Raw genomic sequence first — 11611 nt, 5'->3', positions numbered from 1 at the left:
TTGTCCCGACATCTCTCATAGTATTAGAGGCTTCATAGACAGTTAGACTTTATTAATTCACTAGTCTTATTCATTTCAAATATTTTGTTATAAGATTTGAGTTGCCTTATTGGCCAGTGAATGTTCCTTTATAACATTCTAAGTTATTTCATGAGCTTATCTTGGTTGAGTGAAGTTTTCCGCTGAGTAGTAAGCCAAGCCAAGGGTTCGCTTGGGGTCAAAAATGGTTCTCGAGTGCCAATCACACCTTGGGTGTAGGCTTGGGGTGTGACAAACATGGAATCAGAGCACAGAATTCAAGAGCCCTAGGGTGTCTATGAAGATGTTTCTGTAGAGTCCTAGTTATCAGTGTGAAACACGCCACATCTATAATTAAGAGGCTACAACATTTAGGAACTATCTCACTTCTTTCATATTCTTTTCGTGCGATAGAGTTTATCTTTATAAAAGTTTCCTTCTAATTCGTGCTTGTGTGTATCTTTTCAGATTATGCCTCCACGAAGAGCTGTCAGAGGTCGTCCTGCTAAGAGGAATGTTGAGCCACAGGATCAAGGGGTACCAATTGCCCCAGAAGTTCGACCCTAAGGAGAGGTCACTAATGCTCAGTTTTGAGAAGCTATCACGATGTTGAGTCAAGATGTAACCAATCACGTTGGGCAACAAAGAGGGGTTCGATAGGATGTGGCTGATACGTCTGGAATCTGTGAGTTACTAAGGATGAATCCTTCAAGCTTCACTAGTTCAAGTGTCACTGAGGATCCGAAAAACTTTGTTAAAGAGCTTTAGAAGGTTTTCGAGATTATGCATGTTGCTGATGCTGAGAGGGTGGAACTAGTTGCATACCAATTGAAGGGTGTCGCTAGCATCTGATTTGATCAATGGAAGAAGAATAGAGTTGAGGGTGAACCACTTGTGAGTTGGGCTATGTTTGAGGAGGCCTTTTTGGGGTGTTTCTTTCCCCGTGAACTGAGAGAAGCAAAGGTACGAGAATTTCTCACTCTTAAGCAGGAATCTATGAGTGTTCTTGAGTACAATACTAAGTTCACCCAACTTTCCCGCTATGCTTCAGAGATGGTTGCTGACATGAGGAGCAGGATGAGAGGTTTGGAATCCATTGATAGAGAGGTTCGAAAAAAAGGCTTCCAAGTTAGCAGAAGAGGTACTTATGCAAAGGGGAGAAGAAGTGTCAATTAAGAGCATGTTGTCAAGCATTCCTACATACTTCTTGTCCTTGCTACAAGTGTTAGTATCACCAACAGAGAAGTTGGAAAAAATGCAGGGAGATTTTGTATAGAATGACTCGAGAGGGGAAAATAATTTTATTTGGTAAACTAGAAGTCAGTTACCACACAAAAATGTTGGGTGGTCTTGGAATAAAAGATCTTTGGGTCTCTAATAAGGTGCTTTGAGGAAAGTGGTTATGGAGATTTTGGTAGTGGTTATTGTTTTTTAGAAAGGGATGTCTGTGAGGAAGTACGAGGCTATAGAAGGGGGAGGGGGGTAGAGGAAAAAAATTGCAGCACTTCCCAAAGGTTGTGGGTTATGGAGAAATTTTTTGAAGGGGTGGGAAGAGTACAATGAGAATAATTTCTTTTCGAATGGGGAAGGGATTATGATTAGTTTTGGGGATCATAGGTGGTGTGGAAACAATATTTTGTGTCTCTCTTTCCCTATCATGTATAGGATTTCTTACCATGAAGGATATTGATCATACAATTATGGAATAAACAAGGGAGAGAAGTGTTTTGGGATTTGAGGTTTAGAAGAAATTCACAAAATTGGGAAGTTGGAGAATTTCAAAACATGGTTTGTTTGCTCCACCAACAAAAAATTACTATGAGTTGTCTAGATGTTTAGAAGAAATTACTTGAGAAATAGCCTCTTTTCCCCTTATTTATTTTTGGTGTACCCATAAATTTACTTTTTAAATAGATGATTGGGTTCCTTTTGTAGAAAATCATGTATTTTTATAAGAAATTCTACTTTTTGGTATACATTTTGTATATGGGCTCAGAAATGCTCATGTTAATAATATACTTACTTCATCTAAAAGAAAATGAGAAACTTTTCATTAGATAGGAGGATGTGTTTCCATGTGTTGCAATATGGACACTACAGGTGCTGAGGAAGGTGTGCCTTTCCTCTTGGCTAGCGCCCAGCAGATAGAGGGGTGATTTTGAAAGCGAAAAACTATAAGAAGAAGAAGGTTGTATGTGCCATCTGGTGTTACATGTATAAGGAGGAAGGTTAAGAAGTGTATCATCTTCTTTTTCATTGCCTTTACCATGAGATTATGGTGGGACATTCTTTGGTGGTTTTTAGAACTTCTTGGGCATTGCCAAAAATTGTGAAAAAGATTTGATGATTTTTAAAGAAGAAGAAAAAGGTGGAGAAGACGTAAGGCATGGAATTTGATCCCTGTTGCGTTGATGCAAGTTATTTGGAAAGAGAAAAATTGGAGAGCTTTTGAGAGGTAGAATCGAGTTTTTCTCAGGGAAGGAATACCCTCCGGTCACTTATTTTCTTTTGTTGCACCCATAAAGTTCATTGTTGTATAAAAGAATGGGTGGATCTTGTAGAGAATCAAATTTTGTAGATTTTTTAAATTTTGATATTTTTTTTTGTATATGGCCAGCTTGCCCATGTTTATGAATGAGTAGTTCTACGGCTTCCTTAGATTTTGTTAGAACTTTAACTCTAGACTATCCATAGTCAATTTTAAGTCTTCTCTAGATTTTTTGTATTTTGTGTCTAGCTCCCGAGTCTTAACCTTTATCATGAAATGGAGCTAGCATATCTACTTTTGTACTCTTTGCATCTTCTTGATGCCGGTAATGAAACAACTTAATTCATTAAAAAAAATATGACATAATTGAACAGTCCAAAAACTCTCCATAAATGAGGACACTCTACTTTGGATGAAGGACAAGAAAGGGAAATGTATTGTGAAATAAGCCCACAAATATTTTGACAATTCAGTACCAATATCTGAATCATGGCATTGGAAGATTATCAAGAAAGTCAAGATACCTCACAAGGTGGCATTTTTAACCTAATTAGTGGCTAAGCACACTGTTCTAACACAGGATAATCTAGTGAAAAAGGGCAGTCAGTTATGTTCTACATGTTTTTTTGTGAAACTGGAACAGAGACAATAAATCATCTTTTCTTACATTGTAAAGTGACTAAACAACTTTAGCAGATCTTCATCAAATTGAGGGGTATCAGGTGTTCTATGCCAAGAAGTACATCATAAGTTCTAGAATGCTAGAATAGAAATGGTAACCTATGAGGACACAAGGAGAGATGAAAGTTTGTCTCTGCTTGCATCTAGTGGACAAAATGGAAGGAGAGAAATCAAAGGTGTTTTGAAGATATTTCTAGACGTTGAAAATGAATTGCTTGGTGATTTTCTATTTTTTGGTGTATCCATGAACTTTCTAAGGAGATAGAGGACATTACACATGTTTTAGACAGTTTATAGGTGGTAGGTTTTGTTTCCTTTATACTACTATTGTAATAACTACTGAAATACACTATTGGTTAGGTGTATTTCTTGTTTATAATAGATGTTAACGAGTTCAAAAAAAATCTTATGTGAGAACTAGGATTTCTTCTTCTTCTTCTTCTTTATTTTTTAGAAAGAGGGCAAATGAGCTATATGAGAGTTTTAGAGTCATACATTGTACGGAAAAAAAGAGGTGGAGGTAGACCAAATAAATATTGGAGAGAAGTGATTAGACAGGACATGTCGCAGTTGCAGCTTACTTAGGACATGACCTTAGATAGAAAGGTGAGAAGGACAAGAATTAGGGTAGAAGGTTAATAGGTAGGAGTGTGTCCATACTGGTAGGCAGGAGTGCTTTGTCTTATTGCCCTTACTAGTAGTCATAGGACTAATTTTGTAGTTTGTTGTTTAACGATTTCTTTTACTATCTGTTAGTTCGTGTAGTTCGTTTGTAGTATTATTTTTGTTGTAGTACCATTTTTTTACTATCTATTGTCTCTTGTGCTTCTGTTATGTTTCTTTGCTAGAATGATTTTGTCTTAAGCTGGGGTTCTATCGGAATCACTCTCTCTACCTCACCTCTGAGGTAGAGCTTCCTGCGTACACTCTACCCTCCTTAGATCCCACTGTGTGAGACTACACTGGGTATGTTGTTGTTGTTATTGTTGTTTTTGTTGTTGTACATTGTATGAAAAATGGTCAAAATGGCCTGCCCTATTTGAAAAGAGAAAAGGCTCACAACAGTCCACTATTATTTGAACTTAGGCTCAATATAGTTACCTAGTACCTGTTGTTGGTGGGAGATGGTAAGTATCTCATGGAATAAGTTGAGGTGTGCTAAAACTGGCCCAGACACCATGGTCATAAAAACTCCCTTTTCTTTGAAAAAATGGAGCACTTTCGGTCATAACCCTAACTATAGTGAATTTTTATCAGAGACTAAACTTCATGTGCTACTTACGCATTTCTAATCCTAATCTCTAACCTTCACTGTTCTCATTTTTCTTAACTCAGACCACCTGTAGCCAAACATATACATATACATATACATATAGAACTAAAGATATATGGTTGTCTTGTTGGTAACTTCTTTTGTTCTCTTTCCTTAAATTGTTTGTTTCCTTATTGAATTTCTCGAAGGGCTAGACCTGTGTACGAAGGAATTTTCTTTTGAATTGCCTAGACATTTGTTGACAATATTATGTTTTGATAGTCCTTGGGCTTTTAGATGTTTAACAGGGTTTTCTTAGTCTTTAATAACGACTACTAATTTCTCACCTATAGATACTTCAAGTTAAGTACTTAGTGTGTAAATATGATTTTGGCCGAATTATTGGAAGTTCAGTATACCAGGAAGGCTTGTATCACACCCCAAGTCTACACCCTAGACGTGGCCGGCACTCAAGAACCATTATTGGTCCCTAAGCAAACACTTATCCTGGCTGACTAACTTAAACAAGCAAAAGCTTAAAACGGAATGAAATTCATGAAACTCAAATACAAAGCTTTAACTCAAATGATTTACTCTGAATATAAATAGAATATTCAACTAGACAACAATAGGCAACTCAAGTCTTCAATACATTTAATAAGATAAATGAAACAGACTTCTCAAACTCTATTGTCTATCTATGAAGCCTCTAACTGAGAAAGATGGAAGTAGGGACAAGACCCACGACATCCTAACAACTGAGATAACTGAAAGTACAAGTAGAACCCTCCGGAAGCAAGGAGGCTCACCATAGCTAAATCTAACTGCATGTGGTATCAATAAAGCGTCTGTTAATGATCCTGAGTACCTGTATCTGCATCACGAAACGATGCAGGCCAAATGCTCAGTACATGGAACGTACGAGCATCTATGGGGAATTCTAAAGCATAAACATAAGCTTGAACTGATGAAAAATAAACATACTTATCTCTTCTTAACTCACTCAACTCAGCTCAACTCAAAGAAACATGGTTCAACTCAACTAAAGGAATACTCAAGGACACTCAAAACTACTCAAACTTACTCAACTCAAAAGTACTCAAGGTAAGATACTCAACTCAGAAATAAGGTTCTCAACTCAGTGAAATGAGGCTCAAGTCCACAATAAGATATTCAACTCAGTGAAATAATGCTCAACTCAATAATAAGATACTCGACTCTGGTTCTCAACGCTGGGTACTCAACTCTGGATACTCAACTCTGGATACTCAACTCTGTATACTCAACTCTGGATAAAGCAACAGCAAAAATGCAATATATAGAAAGCTTTTAAAACAGTAGAAAGCAACTCAATGTATTGAAAAATATAATAGTAACTCAATTTGTATGCAAGGATACAAGATAAACTCTGCTTGTATATGAAAATACAAGGTAAACTCTGTGTATATAAAAATACAAAATATCTCTGTGAAGTTTCTCTAACCGACAACTATTACTATGAGCTATGTGATGATACAACATCTCGCCCATGCTATCAAAGTTGTCCTATAATTTGCCAGGGTATAAGACCTCTCAACTAAGTGGACCCACTAGTCTATGCTAAAAAGCATTAAGGAATCATCTAAAAAGTATGACCCTTTCTACCCACGTTGGCTACATGGTTTATGGAGACTTGAGTTATCTGAACTCGTCCCTGTATCGGTGCTCAATACTACTCCCAAAAATATACTCACCTTATATGTTTAAAAACATAACTCTTTCTGTGGTTTGAGATTATTACTCAAAATATTTCTCTAAAAAGAGATGTTACTCAAACTGCTCAAAACTCCTTTGGAAATCTCATTTTCCTCCTCTTTTAAATGTGTAAACATTTACTCTTGGGAATACTTAGTTCCCATATATCATTTTAAAGAAACGGAACTCAACTCTGCTATTTCTCAAAAACATTTCAAAATCATATTATAATATGATCATTGATGACTCGGGAAGTCATACTGCATAAATATTGATGGTATAACTAGATACTATACTGCTCATACATTGATGGCATACTCGATTATCATACTAATCATGTTTTAGAAAATTGTTTTCTCAAAACTCATTTTTACTTTCTCAAAACTTAGTTTAAGAACTCAAGGGTTGGCTTTAAAAAGCTTTCTAAAATTTATAACTCAAATAATAGGGTTCATGTGGAAGTATGAACATGAATGACTCAACTCAGGAATCTTAATAGCAATAAAGAACCTCAGTACTCAAGACTCAATGATACTACTCATCTCTAGACTGCTTGACTCATAGAGTTTATGCGGAATTATGGGCATGAACAACTCAACTCAAGTTCTTCATGGGTAATATGTAGTAGTCCCATTATTGGAAATATAATCTCAAAGGGATTAGGAACTCAATACTCAAGACTTAGAGCTTGAAGATACTACTCCTCTCAAAGGTGCTCAATTTATGAAGTTCATGCGGAGTTTATGGGCATGAACGACTCGACTCGAGGGTCTAAATAACAATATGGAACTCAGGTATATAACTCTTCTCATTCTCATACTTACTTCTTCAAAATGTAGTTCAAATCGATATTTGATCTCAAAATAAAGAATTTGTGGATGAGGTTTACAAAGTAGTTGATACTATGGGGGTGACTTCGGTAGAAAAACCGAAGCTAGCCGCTTACCAATTGAAGGATGTGGCTCAAGTTTGGTATACTCAATGGAAGAGAAATAGGTTAGAAGGAGCGGGTCCCATATATTGGGAGGTGTTTAAGAAAGCATTTATTGATAGGTTCTTTCCCCGTGAGTTAAGGGAAGCCAAAGTAGAGGAATTCATTAACCTTAGGCAAGGTAGTATGATTGTTTAAGAGTATGCCTTGAAATTTACCCAACTATCTAATATGCTCAATCTATGGTGGCGGAGCCGAAGGATGAGATGAGCAGATTTGTGACGGGAGTGTCCGACTTAGTTGAAGAAGAATGTCGTACAGCAATGCTCCATGATAGCATGAATATCTCTAGGCTTATGGTGTTTGCCCAGCAAATGGAGGAGTCAAAAATCAAGAAAAAGAATAGGGAGATGTAAAGATCTAGGTCCGATGAACAGGGTCAACCAAGGTTCAAAAAGAGATCTTCCAACCAAGATTCTTCAAACACTCTTAGGGTTAACCAAGAGAAAGGTAGTGGGTCTCCATTTCCTAAGCCTACTTGCACCAAATGTGGAAAAAAGCACCATGGGAAATGCCTAGCAGGTACGGATGGTTGCTATGGTTGTGGAAAGAATGATCATCAAGTAAAAAATTGCCATACACTTACGGCAAAAGGAAGAGAGGCCAAGCAAGCTTCTCCTAGTGGTCCAGATCCCAATGCTCCAAAGTATGGTCATTTCTATGCACTCCAGACTAGAGAGGACAAAGGATCCCTTCCGGATGAAGGCACCGGTATGTTGATAATTCCTTATAGATGTAAATGTTTTATTACGGTCCCTATGCTAATTGTTAGATTTTCATGTTAACTTTAGTAGGGGTTTGTTCCCAAGGGGGATATGGTATGCTTAGAAAGCAAGATTTTGTTGAGAGTTCCGATATCCTTATCATTTTCTTCTATTCCTATTCAAGCTTGAGACCAAGAGTTCCTTGTTGCTTGTTTTATGTTTTGGAGTCGTGTGATTTATGTGTTTCCATGATTTCCTTATGTTATGCATGTTCTTGATTGAATTCATGTTTAATGATAAAATGAGTTTTTCATGATTTATGTGTTGCTCATGTTGTTATGCATTTAGTATGAGTTGCCTATATGCTTCATGAGATGAATCGTTGAACATGCTTTATTGTGCTTTTGAGAGTAATTGCATAATTGGTTTCATGATATTATGATGAGCATGATTTTAGTTGGAGAAGGTAGTTCCTCCAATGTATTTGTCAAATGTTGAAGTTCTCATCCATAATGGGTTGCTAGATGTAGTTCCTACTTCCTTGTGTTGCATTGAGTATGTTAATATGGAGTTGATGTTTCCTCCTATGATTTGTACATTATTTGGATGTTGCATGCATGATGGGCTGCTAGTTTTGAGTCTTCAATTCCGTAAGGTGTCTAGATCATCATTCGAGGAGGAATGATCCCAAGGGGGAGACAATGTAACACCACAAAAATTAGTAAGTTAAACTTGAGCCTAAATGTGAGGGTTAACGTTTAAGGGTAAGGGATAAGGTTTTTGGGTGAAGGCCATGGAAAGGGGCCAAGGCTACCAAGAAAGAACCTAGCCACTGCCATCCATGACCACAAGGGTCTTCACGGCCCGTGGTGCCACCCGCGGTTGGTGAGGCAGTTTGCTCCCAAGGCTGCCAAGAAAAAGGCTTCCCTTCACGAGCCACTTCACAGCTCATGGTGAAGACCACGGACTGTGGGAAGGCTCATGAGGTTGCCTTAGCCTCATATAAGGCTTGCCAAGTTGTAGAGGCTACTGGTCAAGGGACCACGGGCACTAGCACGAGCCTCAGATAATTCTTCAGATATTTCTGATAATGATATTCCTTCTGTATCCGAAATGGATTTTAATCCCAATAATACTTAATGATGGATGTACATCAAATATATTTTACCCCAGGTACTCTAGCAAAAAAGTACATTCAGAATGACTTTTTGAGTGATAAATGGAACCAGTTTAAAACATTGTTATTTGACATTTATAGTGCCGATGACTTGACTAATATTTCTCAAGAGTTTTATGAAACTTGTGCTTTACATAATCAAATTATGTATTTTGTACCATGGTTTATAACCACTTATTTATCTTTATTCATCAATGTTCTTGAACGATCTTATAAAGATGGATCTGGTAATATTATTAAGGTTGTTTATCCACCTCAGTCATCTTTTATTTTACCAAATAATACAGGTACAACCTTTACTGCCTTTCAAAAAATTGTTGAAGAAGATGTTGCGGCAGTCAGCATCAATGAGATTAATAATTTGATTTCTCAAAATAATTATTTGGGACTTTATGTTAAAGTTTTGGTTGAACATATTGGTTCTCTTGATAAAAAATTAGATGAATTAACTTCTTTGATAATTCAAATAAAAAAATGATTTAAAGACTTTTAATAAAGCTTCTACTTCTAAAACTGATTTAGAAACTCATACTATTTTTACTCATGTGCAGAGGCCCCCTGAGATTCAGGATTTTAAATTTAAATCGATTTATGATTTTGAAGAACTTCTTGATAAAATGTATTCAGAGTTTAGCGCAAATCCTATGGATTTGTCAGACAATTTTGCGGATGAGATGGAAAAACTTTTGATTCTAAAAATCATGTTTCTTTAGAATTTAATAAACTTCGCGGCTATCCCAAGAAGAAGAATACAAAGTTTGCGCATAAACCAAGCATGCAAACTTATTATTATTCCAGACCAACTCCTCAGGATGTGCTTATAGAGGAACGCGACTGGAATCAGACTAATACCTCTTATAGTGGGTCTGAAATCTATGAATGGAATCTTGAAGGTCTGACTGATAGATAGTTAACTATTCTTGTTCATAGAATGCTTATGTATGCTACTATCTGTAAAAGTGTCAAAAATACAGATAGAAATATTTGCAAAATGATTATTGCAAGTTTTACTGGCCAACTTAGAGGTTGGTGGGATAATTATATGAGCATTGAGCAAAAATCTGGTGTGATAAATGCTACTTCTGATAGTGAAGGTGTTGATAACTTGGGAATGGCTCTAGTAAAAAATAGAGAAGACACGGTGTATACCTTGGTCTTAACCATTTTAGAACATTTCAATGGTAGATTTACCAATCAGTATGAGACTGTTCGTACCCTGTTAAATGGTCTACGTTGTAGAACCTTGGGAGAATTCAGATCGTATAAAGATACTTATATGAGTAGGGTGATGGAATTACCCGAAAACATTTATGAGCATTGGAAAGCTAAGTTTATATATGGTCTTCCCCCTTTGTTTTCCGAAAGAGTTAGAAAAACTCTGAGAAATGAGCATGGTGAAATTCCTTATAGGGATTATACTTATGGTAAGCTGATAGAAGTTTACACTCAATAAGATATTGAAACAAATTAATCCCCATGACAAAAATGAATATTTGATCAGATTTCATTCTGGGAAATGAAGCGATGCCCAGAAGAAATATGTTACGGTAGCCCATGAAATGTTAATAATCGTCAAATGCGTGTTAAAATTTCAAGAGAAATCATCTTCATATGGAAGAGTGACGATATGCTTTTTCCGATTCCAAAAAGCATTAGGATGATCAGCACAAATATCAATAGCAATTTGTTCAGAAATTAATTTAATTTTTCCTGTACTTTGGTAGATTTCAAAGTATCAAATATATTTATACTAAACAATTCTAGTTGCAAAGAATCAACATGCTTTTGTTCATATTAATCAAAGCATTAATATCACGAGAAATAGGGTCAGTGATAAAGTATAACTAATATTTTTGTCTTCATAAGTAGCAGAAAAACCTTTAGCATTTATGCTAGTAAAAGGATAAATAGCATTTATAAAAGGGGTTCCAAGTATAATTGGAGGGTATAACTGATTTTAACCAAGAAAAAGAAATGCGGAATGCAAACTTTATTTTGGTAAATGCGAGTATTAGGTAATTTAAACTGTATATCTAAAGCATGTCCAGAAGCAGATTTAACCATATGAGTTGTTTGTCAAAGTATTTAGTAGGTACAAGACCTTCTTGAATACAACTAACATCGGCTCCACTATCAATCATAGCAATATCAGTTATTGAAAAACTAATTATCAATCAATATGGTGCATTTAACATACCATTTATGAGCAGTAACAATTTGCATCATTCCTAAAAACATACCTTGTCTAGGATCAAGATTAAAAGGTTTTGCAACAGTATTTTCTTCAACAATGTTTTATCCTTTGTTATTAACAGTTTCTATCTGAGTAAGAAGATAATCACAAATCATTTGATTTTGTTTAAGAGATTTAATCTTATTTTTCAAATTTTCAATTTCATTTTTCAAATCATCAAAAGAATATAATCTCATTTTATATTATATTATATTATATTATATTACATGTCATGACCCAAAAGTAGACGTGATGGCACTTGTTGTTTTCCACCAACACAAGTCAGCCTCAACCCAACTAAAACGAAAGAAATGTGAAAAACAAAACAGCAAG

This window comes from Solanum tuberosum, unplaced genomic scaffold (assembly GCF_000226075.1).
Source record: "Solanum tuberosum cultivar DM 1-3 516 R44 unplaced genomic scaffold, SolTub_3.0 scf00108, whole genome shotgun sequence".
Lineage (NCBI taxonomy): Eukaryota > Viridiplantae > Streptophyta > Magnoliopsida > Solanales > Solanaceae > Solanum > Solanum tuberosum.
The sequence above is the reverse complement of the archived record's forward strand: the minus strand, read 5'-3'. Positions refer to the sequence as shown.